The following is an 18,959-nucleotide window of genomic DNA, read 5'->3' as shown; positions in this document are numbered from 1 at the left end:
CTCTCCAAATGAGGGTAGGCATAGAAAGTGAGTCCTGTTGAGAAAGGGAGTTCAGTATTTTGTGCTTAGCTCAGAGCTATCCATACACAGGAAATTGCACCGTTAAACACAGAGTATCAGTTTTTAATACATTGAAAATCTCTTCTGTATTTTCTGATTTTAAAACCACACCTAATTAGTTGTGTATTTGCACTCAGAATGCTATCTAAATGTTAGTATATAACTGTGTCTACCTCTCTAGTTTATAAATGTGTAAAAATGCATACAGCAACCCTCAGTATTTTTAATGTAAGTTATTTTCGGAAGTGATGGTTTACATAAAAATTTATATTGCAGAAGTTCTTAACTCTTTCTGTGTGTGCCTTTCAATATACCTCTCACTGAATATTAGAATAAGTAACAGGAAAACCTACAGAATACAAGATGTATGACTCAGATGTTCAAAGAATGACTTTTTGAATTGTGGTGTGAGTTTTGCAAAGTGCATTAATGACTAGTTAATGGCATGCCCCTTTATTTTCTTATTTTACAAATTGATCCCAGTTCCTTCTCCCTCCATCCTTTCCTCCCTTCCTCCCATGCCCCCAATCACCCTCCTACCCCATTCCCCTTCCCCACTCCACAGGGAGGGTGCTGCATTCCAGGAGAGATCAAAAAAATATGTCAAGTCATTTGGAGTAGGGACTAGGCCCTCCCTCCTGCTCTAGGTTAGGGTAGTATCCCTCCATGGGATATTTCATGTCCCTTGTTAAGAATATAAATGTGGAAATTAATAGAAACCTATTTAATTTCTATGACTTTTTTCATTGAATGCTCCATTGTAACCTGTATAAATCATTAAGTGTATACACATTTCCACCCCAAACTTAAGGGAAATTATTTTAAAATTACAGTGATTGCATGATGGACATTTGATTTTACTTTTTGGGTTTGAGCTACAAAACTCTCTACTTATTTCCTTAATTCTTCATCACATATTCTTATGAAGGTACACCTCAAGCTGGAGAGTGCAGTCTGCTCTTGTTTGTGGGCAGAGGATGTTCTCTAGACTCATTCAAGCCATTTGCAGTAACCACTGGTTTTGGTCATGTCCTGCTTGTAAGAAGTCCATAATATGAACCTAGTGTCCAAAAGTATGCCTGGAATATGTAGGTCTGTAAAGTCTTATTATAGAAAAAGCATAATTGTATACTTGTGATTTTATATTACATATCCATCGTGTTTAAATCTTCACTAACAACCTTGTTTCACATTTGTCAAGAATTTATATTGTTCTCATTAGTAGGAAAAAATAGAGAAAGAAAGTATACTTAAGTGAATTGATTGTAATCTTTGTATTAATGTGTATATACATATAACTGAAGCTAAAGTATTTGATGCTTCCTTCCATTATTGGGGAATTAGGAAAGTCAGTGTACAATAAGTAGATGCAGTATTCTTTAATGCAAAAATATATAATATGAAAAATCAGTGTCTGATAGGTATGCCTTTCTTTGAAAATGGACATTTAATTGCTATGGACTAAAAAAAATTCAGTCTTGGTTAAGTAAAAACCCAAGACCAGAATTTCCAACAAACAATAAAAATAAAATAAAAATTCCCTTTGGAAACCATACAATTCATAAAGACCTCTTTCATATTACTTATTGAAATAGACAAAAAGGACTGAGAGATGTGAAAACTTTATAGGTGTCTAATACTTACTTCACATATCAATTGAAGTCATCTTCACTAGTTTTGAACTGAATACTATGAATCACTAATGAGATTTTTGAGTAGTAGGAATGACTACAGTTTTTTTGTCCTATACATGTTGAGTAAATTGTATTGATATCCTATACTCTTTCTACCTATAATCAATTTCAGAATTGAAATAAAGACTAGGTGAACACTTCACTATACTTTTTAAATATTTTACTTTGATGCAAAGCAATTTGTGTGATACTGTGAGAGATTAAACTATTTAAAGTGAAGTCATTCATTTTTCAGCAAAATCCTATTGCTCCAAAGAGAATTTCACATATATAGTTAAAACTGCTATCTTGAGTTGCAGTTAAAAACGTAAAATTAGAGAAAGATTTCTGAGGAGATTGTCTTGATTCTTCTCAGGAAGATAAACCTCTTAATGGAAATGACTGTTGTATCTTGCTTGCAGCTATAATTACCAGAGGAGTTAATTTCTGCAAATATCTACTCAGGAATGTGGGCCTTCTCTAAATAACAAATTTTCTTCATAAACAATTGATCTCCAAATTCCATTCAACATTCCTTCCAAATGTATCTGGGTTATGGTTTCTTTCAAGCATTTCTCGGTCTTAATAACAGAGAAAGTGTGCTATTTTTGGAGCAACTACTCATGTTGCCCTCAGAGTTTCCCTTTAACTTCCCACTAATTCTTAATGTATCAGCTTTGTTTTTCTGTCTCACTGAAGCCATCCTCACATAAATTTCCATACTCTTATACTACATTCTGAATATTTCTATTTTCCTAGCATTTCTCCCATCATTTAGCTCCATATCCTTTGTTCACAGTAATTTCTTTTCAAAAATTTAATTAAGTCCTTAGTACACACAATTTTAAGGAACATTTATTTACTGTATTCAACTGTCTATACTTTATTTATTTAAATATCATTCTTACTTTATATCTATACTTAAAAGTCTTTTCTTGATACTATTACTCCAAACTTACACTATTGCATACTTCATTTACACATTCATCACACTAATAACTTTTAGTCATTTGTGAGTATTTCCAATCAAAATATCCTTCTTTGTTGATCTGAGCAATCTTATTTTCCAATCCCCTCTCTTTCTGTGAGTGTGTGTGTGTGTGTGTGTGTGTGTACATGCATAGGTATGAATATTTATTCTTCATAAAGTCAAAAACATATTTTGTAATTTCAACATAAAATATTACTGTATAGACATTTTTATTCCAAAAGAAAAAAAAAAAAACAGGATTTATCAAAAATGGTGATTGCTCTTAAGAATAAAAAAAAAATAGCAGAAGTAAGAGCAAATAAGTCAGTTCAGTTTGCTTTATCAGTACTTCATAATGTAATCAACTGCCTCTGCAATGTATTAGCTAGTCCCATCCTTCTATCTATTTATAACAATAGACTTTTAACTTCAGTCAGCTCTATTACATGCATATGGTTTTCTTCAGCAACTATCCAGGGTTTTGGCATTTCCAAAATCTTAGTGTTTGCATTTGCTAGAGGAACTATTTTTTTACTATACCATACCAAAGACTTTTCTGGACTTTATCGGCCTTTGCTTGGCCTCAGCAGTTCTCTGAAAACATGTAGCCTGACCTGCTCAGCCTTCTGTCTTTCCAGATCCCCACACCAGTAGCATATGAACTGCCAAATTCTGTTACTAGTCTGTTCCTCTTGGTACATACCTAAATCAGTTTCTGTGAGCAGATTTGGATAAAATTATTTCATAGGCTATTTCTTTTGAGGAGATATGAATCATTTCACTTTAGGCTTTCTTCTCTCAGGGGAATTTGAAAATTGCAGGTCACAACTCCCATGGGTATTTCCTTTTCTAAAGCTTTTGTATGGTCCTGTCCAGCAACAAAAGATTCCCATCATAAGTGCTGATTTAGCTGCTTTTGTAACAGCACTCTGAATGATCTTCTGTTTTGACAAATTAATAAATTATCATTAAATCAATTTCATATAAACTCTCAGAATACAGGCAGAACAGATCCAAAATGTATCACTAGTTTCTGGAGTAGTCCTTGCTTTTCCTAGCTCAGAGTTCCAAAATTATACATACATATGCATATGTACATACAAATACATACACACACACACCACACATGTTTTCATAGCCTTAGAAGCAAGTACAAATGCTTATCAATGTCTGTTAATTAGGTTTAAATCAAGTTGACATGAAAGAAGGGAACCACAATTCCAAAAATGCCTCCATGAAATTGGGGTGTAGGCATTCCTATATGTCATTTTTTGAATTGGTGAATAATGGAAGTGTGTCAAACCCACTGTGTGTTTTTCCATCTCTAGGATGCTGGTCAAAGCAAGCCACAGGAAGTAAACCTATGGGCACCATACCTCCATGGCATCTGCATCAGCTCTTGTCTCAAAATTCCTGTCTTGTTGAGTCCGTTTCCTGACATCCTTGATAATAAACAATGATTTGGAAGTTCAAGCTAAATAAAACCTTTCCCTCACAACTTTCTGTTTGCCCATGATGTTTCATTGAAGCAACAAGAATTGGAACTAAGCCACAAAGCTAGAGACCCATCAACAATTTTCTGTTTCTTTGTCTCTAGTGATGCCATCCTGACAAAAGCAATTCAAGGGAGGAATTTTTCTCAGTTCACAATTCAAATGTACAGTCATGACAAAAGCCAATGTACTAATAGCCTGAAGCCACCTGTTGCATGTCATCTAAAACCAGAATGGAGAGAATAATAGAAGCATATGCTCAGATAACTATCTTGTACAAATATAATTCAAGAAAGAATAATCCTAGCCCAAGCACCAGAAGCCATTTGACTTTGGCAGGAGGAGTGGGCAGAAAAAAATGCAAGACCTTAGAATAGCAGGAACAAGTTTTCCGTGTGGCAAGGCTCTGGAAAATCTGACGCATTTTTGGCATGGCCGATGGGTAGTTCACTATGTAGTTCTAGGTATGACACCAGAAGCATGTGTTTTACCTGCTTTTTTTTATGTAAACCATATAGTCGTCTCCAGTTTCATTTTCCAGAGTTATAGATAAAATATATTTTACAAGAGAAAACTTCCCCTAATAACTCTCTGGATGAGGCTCAAAGAGTATTGTTAAAAATAAACAGTAGTCCCAATTCAGCCCTGAAAAGCACTCAAGCTTTTCAAGAACGGAATATTTCCTTTACAATGCACCTTGTGAAGAATCTGAGTCACAGTAGTTCATTACAATATTACAAATTTATATAACATTTGTAGAGAGAATGATGTCAACCACAAGAGTCCAGGGGAAATGCAAATATATAGATGATATCAGGAGTTAAAGTGATCATTCTGCACATAAGGATTGAATCCTAGAAACACATAATTCCATCATTTCTAATAGCTGCAATAGCTGCACCAATGCTGTAAAATGTTGAGTGGAAGGGAACATGAGAACAAGGGATAAGCAGTGTGAACTATTAACTGGAAGGTTTTCAGTTATATTGCTTTTGGGATGATAGGCGAAAACCTGGTATTTTCTCCATAGGAGATAGAATACTACAGAATGTAAAATCAGTTGATCCAGCTCTGTATGGTGAGTTAATTGTGAGAGATTAGATGACAGGTTAATATTAACCAAGATAGGCAATACTGTATTTCACTTTGCCTGACCCTGTAACCACAAAGGCAGCTAATTGAGAACATTAGGCTATCTGTAGGTGTGCCTAGTTAGAAAAGCACCTTTGTTACTTACAACACTGCTTATGCTTCTCACATTAGAGGTATGAGTTAAGTGGTAATGGTTATCGATGGGAAAGATCAGGAAGGCAAGAGAAATGAGATGGAGGAATAAACTTGAAATTATTGTAACCACTATTAGGAACTTTTTAAAAGATATTTATTATTTTTCCTTATTTTACATATCAATCCCAGTTCCCTCTCCTTCTCTCCTTCCCTCCCTCACCTTCCTCTCCATACCCCTTCCTGTGTCTTCCCCTCACTCCATTCCACAGAGACGGTGATAGCTTCAAGATGCAATCATGAAAATCTGTGAAGTCATTTAGAGTAGGGTGTAGGCCATCCACCCTGATTCTAGGCTAAGGGAGGATCCATCCATGGGGAATGTGAAAGCAAAATCCTTTTGTGTACCAGAGATACTTCCTGCTTCCACTGTCAGAGGACCCTTAGAATGCTCACACCTTCTAACTGAGACCCACTATCAGAGAGTCTGAGTTGAAACAATGATGGTTTCACATTATTTGTTTGGTGGTTCATGAGCTGCCTCTGGTTCAAATCAGCTATCTCTGTGTGTTTCTGTATCATGGTCTTAACCTCTTTTCTTATCACTCCTTCCTTCCTGCAACTGGATACTTGGAGTTTGGCTCGGTGTTTAGCTGCAGTTATCTGCTTCTGTTTCCATCAGCAACCAGATGGTGCTTCTATGATGGCATATACGTTACTTATCAATTTCATTATCAGGGAAAACATGCATTGTAGCCTTTCCACTATTGCTCAGGTTGTTAGTTGGGGTCATCCTTGTAGGTCTCTGAACATTTGTCTAGAGCCAGTTTTCTCATCAAACGTATAATGGCTCCCTCTATTATGGTATCTCTTATTTTTCTCTTGTCTATTTGTCCCAGGACTCAGTCTTCCTGGTCCCACATGATCTCCTTTCTTCCCCTGTAAAGAGTAAGGATTTTCCTCCTGCCGCAGGTTTGGTCCTGCTGCACCAGCCCCAGTTAACACACCGAGGCTCTGTATTTGATATAGTGCTGGTGGCCTGGTACTATTTGGTTATTGGCTACCTCTGTCTTAAGTATTAACCCATTTCTGTTAATCTACATATTTCCACGTGCTTTCATCTTACCAGGGAATGGGGCCTGCGTCTGGTCTCCCCAGTGTCTCCATGCTGACTCCTCCTTACTACTTCCTAGAATACTCCTTGTCTCCTAGTTCCACCTATCTTGTTTCCTATGCCAGGTTTACTTTAAAATCACAGAGATCTGCTTGCCTCTGTCTCATGAGTGCTGTGATTCAAGGTGTGTGCCACAACACCCAGCTCCTCTGTGTCTTTTAAAAACCATTTTATTTCTTTTTCTCTCCCAAGCCTACGCTTAGTTTAAAACAAACTGTAAACCTTTAGCACTTTATTTAATTTTTTTTTAAATGTGAATCTGTCTTTACTGTAAACCTTTATCTTTTTCTAGCCATGAGTCTTTTATCTGGCAAACAACAACAATCCTAAAATGAAATTCATAGCTGTGTTAGCCACTGTCTTTCAAAGGTGGAAGTGGGCACCTTTACTGCCATAACTGAGAGCTGTGCTCACCTCCTTGGTCTGCACTACCATCCAGCAGCATGTTGCCAACTTGGAGGTGTGGTCACTGCCATTGCCATCTCTCATACATACCAATAAATTGTTAGCAGAGTTTCTTAAAAGCTGTGTGGTTTTTTTGCCGCTTATGCTGAGTCAGGAAATCTCCCGTAAAGGAGACGTGCAAATCTTTGCTTGTCTCTCACAAAACAGTCCAACCCAAATAATAATAATAATAATAATAATAATAATAATAATAATAATAATGCTATTAGCAAGAAACCTTTCTTGTCTTGTCTCTGTGCTTTTGTTTCTCAAACCATTTTTAAGCTTTTGTTAAATCTGAAGTGGAAGTTCTTATTAGCCACGTTGTGGCGCCAAATGTAAGGAGTAAGGTTTTTCCTCCCATTGCTGGTCTTCCCACCGCTGCGCCTTTTGGATGTTGCCCATCTGCACTTCCTGTCTACCCCAGTATCGGCTATTTTCCTTCTCAGGTCTTGATGAGGTTTGAGATTAAACTATCATAACTATTATACTTTCCTCTTAGTTAGATACTAGACTTAAGTTTTCCAGGTTAGGACAACTCTACTGTAAACTCCTCTATGCCTTCACCCTAGGACTAGATATGTATGTCGTTTTAGTCTCGATTTTCCTTTTCTTAGAGCACACTTGTTATTCACTGTTTTGTATATAGTTTTGTATAAAGCTTAAATCTTTTCTTTAGACTAAAAGGGGAATTGTGTGATAGTCCCTTTGTCTGCTTCTGTGGCACTGACCACGACCATTGGGAAGTGACCTGTGCAAGTAGGTCTGAGGAGGTACAGGGGAACATTTCTTGAAAGCAGCACATGGACAGGAGGACTTCTGAAGGCATTCTTGGAAGCAGGAACCTGCTGGTGTTAACCTGTCTATGTTGTGAGTTATTTCTCCCTGAATAAACATCTCTTCAGCCTAATTGTTTATCATGATCCTTATTAAACCTCAATACTCCCCTTCTCTGTCTCCTAACTCTCTCTCCACTCACTGCCCTCCCAACTCCCAGTGTGATCAGGAGGTCTTGTTCCTTTCCCCTTCTGTGAGGGACCTTGTATGAATCTCTTAGGTTCCTCCTTGTATCCTACTTTCTCTGGAGGTGTGAATTATAAGATGGTGATTCTTTGTTCTATGTCTAAAATCTATGTATGAGTGAGTACATGCCATGTTCCACTTTTTGTAACTGGGTTACCTACTCAGGATGGTTTCTTCATGTTCCATCAATTTGCCTGCCAATTTCAAGGTTCCATTGTTTTTTTTTTTTTTTTCCTTTTTTTATTTTGTCTTTTTTTTCCCACTGAATAGTAATATGTTGTGTAAATGTGCCACATACTCTTTATCAGTTGAGGGGCATCTAGGTTGCTTCCAGGTTCTTGCTATTACAAATAATGCTGCTATGAATGTAGTTGAACAGAGGCCTTTGTTGCATGAATGTGGATCACTTGTGTGTATGCCTAAGAACAAAATTGTCTGGTCCTGTGGTAGACTGATTCCCATTTTCCTGAGGAATCCCCATAGTGATCTCAACAATGGCTGAACAAGTTTGCACTCCCACCACCAGTGGAGGAGTGTTCCCCTTTCAATTTTGTTGAGTACAGGTTTTCAAAGTATGACCTAAAAATTCTCTGGATTTCCTCAGTGTCCGTTGTTATATCCCCCTTTTATTTCTGATTTTGTTGATTTGCATGTTCTCTCTCTGCTTTTTGGTTATTTTGGAAAAAGGTTTGTCTGTCTTGTTGATTTTTCTTGAAATACCACCTCTTTGTTACATTTTTTCTTTTTATCGTTTTCCTAATTTCTACTTTATTAATTTCAGCCCTCAAATTGATTACTGCCTGGTATCTATCTATTCCTCCAGGGTAACTTTGCTTCTTTTTGTACTAGGGCATTTTAATATTGCTGTTAATTTTCTAATGTGACTATCCTCTGTTTTCTTCATATGGGCACTTAGTTCAATGAACTTTCCTGGTAGCACTGCTTTCAAAGTGTTCCATAAGTTCAGGAATGTAGTTTTTTCATTCTATTTGAATTCTAGGAAATCTTTAATTGTTTCTTTATTTCTGCCCTGACCCAGGAATGGTGCAATTACTCATTGTTCAGTTTCCATGAGTTTATAGGGTTTCTTCAATTTGTGTTGTTTTTTATTTCCAACATTAAAACATGGTGGTCTGATAAGATACAAGAAGATATTCCAATTTGTTTGTTTCTTGTTTTCTTTCTTTTTTGTATCTGTTAAGGTTTGTTATGTTGCATAGTATGTGGTTGATTTTAGAGAAGGTTTTATGTGAAGCTGAGAAGAAAGTATATTCATTTGAGTTTAGATGGAATGTTCTATAAATATCAGTTAAACTCAATTGAGACATAATTTTTGTTAGTTCTTTTGTTTCTGTGTTAAATTTTTGTATGGTGTTCCTGTCTAGTGGTGAGGGTGTGTATTGAAGTCTCCCTCTATGTGTGTGTGATGTTTTATATAGAACTTTGAGTTTTAGTAGCATTTCTTTTACAAGTGTGGGGTGCCTTTGTATTTTTGGCATAGATATTCAGAAATGAGACTTTGTCCTGATATATTTTTCCTGTTATGAATATGAAATGACCTTCTTCATCTCCTTTTAATTGGTTTTGGTGTGAAGTCTAACTAGTCAGATATTAGGATAGCTATACTTGCTTGCCTCTTGGGTCCATTTGGGTAGAAGATCTTTTCTCAACCCTTTACCCTGAGGTAATGTCTGTCTTTGATGCTTAGATGTGATGGGAGATGTCATTCTGTAAATATGTTTCTCATACTGGTTAATGAATAAAGCACTGTTGGACAATAGCAAAGCAAGATAGGCGCGACTAGGAGAAAAAGAGGTTTCAAGGAAGTAGTAAGGAGGAGTCAGCATGTTGAGATTGGAGAGAACAGATGTCCAAAGCCACTCTCTGCTAAGATGAGACCACATGGAAATACTTAGATTAATAGAAATGGGTTAATACTTAAGACAGAGCTAGCCAATAAGAAACAAGTATCTGGCCAACAGCATTATATTTAATACAGACTTTTGTGTGTTATTTGGGACTGGAGTGGTGGTGGGACCAGGCAGAAAAACCTTACTCCTAACATAGATGTATTTCTTCTATGGTGCAGATGGTCAGATTCTATCTTTGATTCCATTCCTTAAGCATGGGTCATTCTATAGGTGAGTAAAGACAATTAATTTTGAGAGAAAGTAAGGACCATTGATTGTTTAATCTTGTTCTTTTTAGATTTGTTGTTGGCAGTGGTACTGTGAGGATATTTGCCCCACTTTTTCTTTTGGGTTATGGTAATTGGGATTTTTCTTGCCTATGTCTATTTGAGTGTAGCTAACTCCCTTGGGTTGGAGTTTTCCTTCAGGATCTTTCTGTAGGCCTGGATTTGTGGATATGTATTGTAAAACTCTGGCTTTGTCATTTAATATCTTGTTTCCTCCTTCTATAGTGACTGTCTTGCTGAGTATGGTATGTTTTGATTATTATGTGTTGAGGTGATTTTTTTGGGGGGGTCCTGTCTATTTGGTGTTTGATATGCTTCTTGTACTTTTTTTGGCATGTCCTTCTTCAGATTGGAAAAGTTTTCTTCAATGATTTTGTTAAATATATTTTCTGCACCTTTGAGCTAGGCTGCTTCACCTTCTTCTTTGCCTATTATTCTTAGGTTTTGGCATTTTCATGGTGTTCCACATTTCCTGGATCTTTTGTGTTAAAGATTTGTTGGATTTAAGATTTTCTTTGGTCAATTAATCTATTCCCTCTAGTTTATCTCCAGCGCCTGAGATTCTGTTGGTTATGCTTGCTTCTGTATTTCCTGAACTTTTACCCAGTTTCTATTTCCAGCATTGCCTCAGTTTTTGTTTTCTTTATTACCTCTATTTCAGTTTTCTGGTGTTGAACTGATTAAATTTTTTTCTTTATCTTGTTGATTGTTTTTTCTTTTCTTTCCTTACTATCTTTAAGAGCCTTGTTCATTTTTTGCACTTTTTTGCTTGATATTTTCCTCTATTTCTTTCAATTTTTTGCTTGTTTTTTTCTTCCATTTCTTTAAGGGATTTTCTCATATCATCTTTGAAGGCCTCTATCACTTTTATGAAGTTATTTTTTAAATCATTCTCTTATGCTTCATCTGCTTTGCTGTGTTCATATCTAGTTAGTGTAGATTCCCTAGATTCTGGTGGTGTCATACTGGTCTTTCTACTGTTAGGTGTTTTCTTGTATTGCTATCTTCTTTTCTCTTCTTCCAGTGGGTGCAAGTGGAGTCTCTGTCTCTCTATCCTGCTCTCTAGGTGTGTATGTGGGTCAGGAGTTCAATGTGTAACTCTAGATGTTCTCAACTCTCTTGGAGGTATCTCCTCCAGCAGAGGGCAGGCAGTGGAACCCAAAGATCAGGTGAGTGGGACCTCAAGATGGTCCTGCATGGATAGGTGGGTCCAGTGTGCTCACAGCTGACCCAGGAAGTTCCAAGGATTTGGAGTGGTTGTTGGACCCACACTTTGGCCCTATGCTCAACCCTTGCAGTGGTTCCAGCAGGACCAAGGGTGAGGCCCCTTTATTAGAAACTTAAGGGAACAAACTTCCTTATAAAACTGTTCAGGCAAATCCTTGAAACTTTATAAATAAAAATGGCCTTGGCTATCTGGGACCACTTGTTTGAGAGAGGTTGTCACAGTATCTTCATAGCATTGAGTTCACACATCCATGTCAGATCATCATACCAGTGTGGAGTTAGATTATCAGAACCCAAGAAATGTTGATGGCTCTAGCAATGAGCCCTTCCACACCAATTGTCTTAATCAAAATGATCCCTTACAGTTGTACCTAGAAACCTGACTCCTATTTATTACAAATGCTGTCTATATGACAATTAAAACTCACTGCCACAGAATACCACAAAAATTATTATTGATAGTGGAACAGACAGCGTACTTATTCCTCATATATTCTTTAAAGATGTGTATCTAGAATTCCAATATAAAAAAATATATTGACTGTATTAGCAGCATCAAAGAACCATGAATCTAAAAAGTTTTAAATTCAATAAACACTTTCTTACTTAATAAGCATGGTTTTCTGCATTGCCTAATCATTGAACCTTGTTCATCACAGTTAGACTTTCAAACATTTACAAAATTTATATATGCTTTGACAGTTTATCTACAACAGTCTTTTCTAAGTAATTATACAACTTCATTCTCCATATACACTTCACAGGCCTAAAAATATTATAGCCACCACAAACCTTATATCCTTTAAATACACATTTACCTAATTGTGCACAAGAGAGGTAGTCTATACTACAAACAGATTCCCAATGACCAAGGCTGCTTATCCTTGACATAAGCAACAAATTCAACTTTGTGTTTAACTTTCATATATTAATAATGAAGTTATATTTATGAAGATTTCCAAAATGAATAAAATGGGGACAGGTTATAAATTTTATATATATATATATATATATATATATATATATGGCATATATATATATGCCATATCATTATTAATAATAAATTATGTAGCCATATATATTATAAGTATATTTTATTTAAAATTTTTAGGAAAGTATCTGCCATGCAAATATTTTAACTACATGGAGTCATTAGCACAAATTGTGGTTTAGGAATTAGGTGAATATTATTGACATCATATTTAAAATATAAGGCATGTAATTAGAATAATACCACTTCTATAGGAATAAAAAGAAGATATTTAAACTTATGAATAAACACCAAAACATTATAACCATTAAGTGATACACAAAATCTCAGAATAATTATACAATATGATCATAAAATAAAATGGGAATTTAAGCAAAGCCAAAACAATGAAATAAAATGTTAAAGTTGTTACCACCTGAGGCCATGTAAAAATCTCAGTACCACACTGCTGCTGGGCCTCTGCTGATCTGAGGTACCTTTGCTACCATCCAGGGACTTGCTGAATATGAGTCCAAGCTGCTGCTTCTGGCCATGTCTGGATCTGTGGTCCTGATGCTGAAGGGGTCTGTGTTGATGTCCATTGTTAGTGTTATCAGGGGAGACCTTTGTTGAAACATAAGCTGAATGAAATTCGAAGGCTGAGTTATGCTGGCAGTGTTCTACACTTACCTGAGCAGAGCTACTACCCCCGCCAAAGAACTGAACTCACCCCTTGCTGGCCCCAGGATAACTTATCCTACTGACCCAGGCACTGTGGAGCTCATCTTGCTTCTCATATGAAAGTCTGCCTGGATTACCCAGGAATAGATAACAACTTGGGGAATAATCTGATTTCACCAACAACTTAAGGAATAAGCAGACATACAGTATGTAGGAGTGGCAACATGTCACTGTGCAGAAGGTAGATAAATATAACTTGGAAAATTTAAGTTACAAGAATTAGTTGCGAACAAATCCTACATAAGGCCAAGCATTAATAATGCTTGTCTACATAAAAAGTCCCTATGTCATCATGTCAATATTTGGGAGCTGATAGTACGAAGAATGTCCAATTATACTACCCTATCTGTGACCTGTTAGAGTACTTGAAGGAACTTATCCTGCAGAATCATAGATTTAGGATCTCCATGGCTCAAAAAACAAAAACCAAACCAAACCAAACCAAACCAAACCAAAACAAAAAAAAAACAAAAAACAAAAACCAAAAAAAAAAAAAAAAAAAAAAAAAAAAAAACCAAGATATATCTAATAGCAGTTTGAAGGATAATCCAGTACTGAGGCTGTACCACAAGCCAAAGGCTTTTAAGATGAAGAACACCACATTACAAAATGAACATTTGCAAGCAAAACTCTTTGGACAAATGGTATTCTATATGTTACACCAGAGTTCTCAGTGTCACTAAGATGAATGAATAGGTGATGTATAGGCAATAAAATAAAGATGAAGGAGAGAAGTGTTTTTGATGGTTTATATTTAATTAACATTCTTCCTTGAATTTTTTATTTGTATTTAATGGTTACTATTTCTTCTTAAGTTTTCCTTTCATTGGGGCAGAACAAGGTGCTAAGAATTGAGTGGGATTAGATTGCATATTGTTCAATCACCAAACATACAATAAAAAATTTATTTAAAAAACTGGTTAAATCAATGTTAATTTGATCCTAGTATTATACAACTTATGCTAACATAAAAATTTCCATGAAGATGCTCATGAGAACTCAAGATCAAACATTTCAATGAAGAAAAATTTGGTAAGGCTACATATATATTTGAATGAATTTTGTTAATGGAGGATGGTTAATAGATATCATGATATGAAATAGATATTACAGAAAAAGTTATCTGAAGAAAATTTCTTTATCCAATTATATAACAGAGATTGTTATTAAACTTCGTTTTGTGTTGTACTATTTTCAAGAAATACTCACAAATATTTGTTTACTAAAGGTTAGGTCCTCGGTAAAGTTATATTCAGAAATGGGACAATGAATGGTGATTTCATAATGAGTTCCCTAAATACGGCAATTAATCTTATGAGTTCTTAGCCTAGTGATGTATTGGATGGTAGGAGGTGCTTAGGCTGAAGCAGAAAATGCATTGTATATGAAAATTTTAAGGGTAGTATACCTTTTCTCAGGATTTCTCTGTCTCCCTAAGTATCTTCCTCTCCTCTGTCTTTTTCTTTACACTCCCTGCGTCTATCTATATCTCTCTATCTGTGTGTCTCTCTGTCTCTGTCTGTCTCTCTTCCTCTTGATAGAAAGATGATAGATGATCGATAGATGACAGATAGATCGATAGGTAAATAGATAGATAGATAGATAGATAGATAGATAGATAGATAGATAGATGGATGGATAGATGAAATACCATAGTTTTTTGGGCTGCTAGCTCACAAGAAACATAGAGACTTATTGTGAAATTGTGTCCTTAGCTTAGGCTTATTTTTTCACTAGCTCTTATAGATTAAGTTAACCCATTTTTTTTATCCTACTTTCTGCCAAATACTGCCCATACTGCTTATTCAGCGTTTACTCATGTCTTTCTCATACACCCAGATTTTCTTCCTCTTCCTGTGCATATGTCCTGCCCATACCTCCAAACTAGCTATTGGCCACTCAGCATTTCATTGTACCAATCATAAGCATACATTTCATACATTGTACTTTTACACACACACGCACACACACCACAGTTTAGCCCATATATCATGAAGTGAATTGTTTTGTTTGACTGTATGCAAAACATAATGATGTACATCAATGAGGAAAAAGAATTGTAAGGTACAATCACTGAAAATTAGAGTCAAATTTTTTCTTGTTGGATCATTATAGGTAATTCACAGTCTTATGGCATTACATAGTTTCTAGAAATGGGTTAGTAATTAAGAGTTAGCTAGCTAATTAGAAGCCTGAGCTATGAACCAAACAGTTTATAATTAAATTAATCCTTTGTGAATTTATTTGGGAAAAATGGTTGCAGGACCAAGAATGGCAGAAACATTTGGAAAGAATATGCACATAAAACCTGACAAAAGCTTTAAAAGAGTTCTGATCCCGTAGAAATGCAATCACACTGAGCTTCCTAGCTTCAGTCTCATGCAGGCCATGGTGCAAAGACACTATGTCAGTCATGCTTGAACACAGCATGGAAGATTCCTGCATCAGTACACAGAGACTGTGTCTCAAAGCCACAGAACATGCTCCGTGGCATATTTAGGTTTACCCATTGAGACAGAAAAGGGGAAGTATGCTCCAAGTTGTTTGATGGCAACAAAGACTAGAGGCAATGAGCACAATACCCAGAGCTGGTTGCAGCCACGGAAACTTCAATATTAGTCATGCTACTAAGTAGATTACAGAAATATCTGTTCACAGAAAGATACATACAGAGAAAAAAAAGATGTAAATGGAATACATTGTGCTTAACAATATACATTGACTAGGCAGAAACAAAGGATAATGTCCTCAAAAGAAAGCAGTAGTAGAATCACCTTAAGCTTCTCTCCATTCAGTTTGATGTTACTCTTATGTTTATGTATGTTCCTGTTATCCCTGATCTCTTCAAGACCTTTATCATGAAAGGGTATTGAATTTTACCAAAGGCTTTTTCAGCATCTAGTGAGATGATCATGTGGTTTTTTCTTTTCCAGTTTGTTTATATGGTGGATCACATTAATAGATATTTATATGTTGAACCAACCCTGCAAAGCAGGGATGAAGCCTACTTGTTTAGTGGATGATTTCTCTGATGTGTTCTTGGATTCAGTTTCCTAGTATTTTATTGAGTATTTTTGCATCATTGTTCATGAGGGATATTGGTCTGTAGTTTTCTTTCTTAATTGTGTCTTTGTGAGGCTTGGGTACCAAGGTGATTGTGGCCTCATAAAAAGAGATTGGCAAGGAACCTTCTGTTTCTATTTTGTGGAACAATTTGAGGAGTATTGGCATTAGCTCTTCCTTGAATTTCTGGTATTATTCTGCACTGAAGCCGTCTGGCCCTGAGCTTTTTTTAGTTGAGAGGCTTTTGATGAATGTTTCTGTTTCATTATGGGTTATAGGTCTATTTCAGTTGTTTGTTCTTGATTTAATTTTGGTAAGTGATAGTGATCCAGAAATTTGTCAATTTCCTTTGAATTTTCAAATTTTGCGGAGTATAGGTTTTCAAAGTATGACCTGAAAATTGTCTGGATTCCCTCAGTATTTTTTGTTATGTTCTCCTTTTCATTTCTGATTTTTCTTAATTTTCATGTTCGCTCACTACTTTTTTGTTAGTTTGGATAAAGGGTTGTCTATCTTGTTGATTTTCTCAAAATACCAACTCTTTCTTGCATTGATTTTTTTTTTTTGTATTGTTTTCCTGGTTTCTTCTTTAATGATTTCAGCCCTCAAATTGATTATTTCCTGGCATCTACTCCTTGGTGTGAGTTTGCTTCTTTTTGTTCTAAGGCTTTCAGTTATGCTTCAAATTCTCGAATGTAACTATCCTCCATTTTCTACATATGGGGACTTAGTGCAATGAACTTCCATCGTAGCACTGGAGGTCAAGACCAGGCTAAAAAAACACACAGATACAGATGACCTGAACAAGCAGGAGCTAATGGGCCCTCAGACTTATAGCTGGGAAGCCAGCATTGGACTGACTCAGACCCCCTAAACATGGGTCAGTTAGAAGGCCTGGGCAGTCTAAGGGACCTCTGACAGTGTACCCAGGATGTATCCCTGGTGAACAAAAGGACTTTGGGAGTACATTCCTCATGGAGGGATACTTCCTTAACCTAGGGGCAGGAGGGAAGGCCTAGTCTTACACCAAATGATTTGACAGATTTATATGACCCCTCCTGGAAGACATCACCCTACATGTGGAATGGGGATGAGAGGGGAGGGGCATGTGTATATGGGAGACAGGAAGGGACAAAGAGAGGGATAAAAAGGGTACTGGGATCAATATGTAAAATTAAAAAAATAAGGCATTAGAGTAGCTTGGTGTGGTGGCACATGTCTTTAATCTCAGTAGTCTGTAGAAAGAGGCAGCCAGATCTTTATGATTTCAAGGATAGACTAATTTACAGAATTCTAGGACCACCAAAAATACACGATGAAACCATTTCTCAAAAAAATAAAAAATGTTAGAAATTAAAATAAAAGAAACAAAATAATAAAAAGTAGCCATGTAAACATGGAAGATACACAGAGATTTGGGGATACTATAAGTATTGTGTTGTCTTTGGATTGTTTGATTGCTGAAGAAAATGCAACAGCAGTTAGGAGACATTTGATTATAAATACTGCTAACTTAATCCAACCTAAAAAGCCTTGACTATTACAAGTAAGTTTTTCCTGCCGGCCTGGACCCATTGCCTTGCCAGCCCCAGTTAACACACAGAGACCCTGTATTATATATAATTCTGTTGGCCAGTTATTTGTTTCTTATGGGCTAGCTCCATCTTAATTATTAACCCGTTTCTATTTATCTAAGTGTTTCCACGTGGTCTCATCTTACCAGAGAGTAGGGCCAGCATTCTTCTCTCTCCAATCTCTACATGCTGGCTCCTCCCTACTACTTCCTCTCTCCTCTATGTCTCCTAGTCCCACATATCTTGCTTTCCTATTGGCCAACAGTGATTTATTTATTAACAAATAAGAGAAACATATTTACAGAATGACATCTCCTATCACTTGACTTCAAAATTTAAGGTTAAGGATATATTATTTTGGAAAAGACATTCTACTTTTGTTTCCACAGAAGATGAAAAGCTATAGATTCCTTTAAAACTAATATGGCTTGGTCAAGAAAGATGACCTGAAGTGGTGGCCCAAAGCTGTTGAGGCCATGAATCCCTCAGGATACCTACTTCATGGAAGAGACTTCCAGACATTCTGCAGGAAACTGAGAATAATGAATGACAAACTGACAACACAGGCAGATAGTGTCAAATCTCTGCTTCACTGAGAAATGGGCTAAACAGGCTAGGACTACAGGTTGAAGATGGAGGTTCCAATGTTACAGAGGACATTTTAGTGACTGTCCTGGCAGTGAGATATCTCTGTTATTTTTAGAGTTTATATATTATTCTTCTGGAGTCTTTGAAATAGTTGAAGACAGATGATTATGGTATTCTTTAGTTATGCTAAAAACGGTTACATATAAAACTTTAGACTAACAAAAATAGGATAGATAATGAAATATCTCCTTTACATTTTGCCAAATGTTAACAGACTAAATATTGTTAACAATAGTTATTGCTTGATAACTGTTTTTGTTATATATAATTTTATTATGTTTAAATTAAAACCTTTTTATTTAGACAGAAAAGAAAGAGATAATGGGGTTGCCCTTCTATATGATGTGACTATGTTTCTTTTACTGGTTGATGAATAAAGCTGTTTCAACCAAAGGACAGACAGGGCCCAGGCAGGAAGTATAGGAGGGCTATAAGAAGCCTGGGAAGGTGAACATGGAGAAATCCACTAGAGAGATGC

This window comes from Phodopus roborovskii, unplaced genomic scaffold, assembly GCF_943737965.1.
Source record: "Phodopus roborovskii unplaced genomic scaffold, PHOROB, whole genome shotgun sequence".
Lineage (NCBI taxonomy): Eukaryota > Metazoa > Chordata > Mammalia > Rodentia > Cricetidae > Phodopus > Phodopus roborovskii.
Note: the sequence above shows the minus strand (reverse complement) of the source record.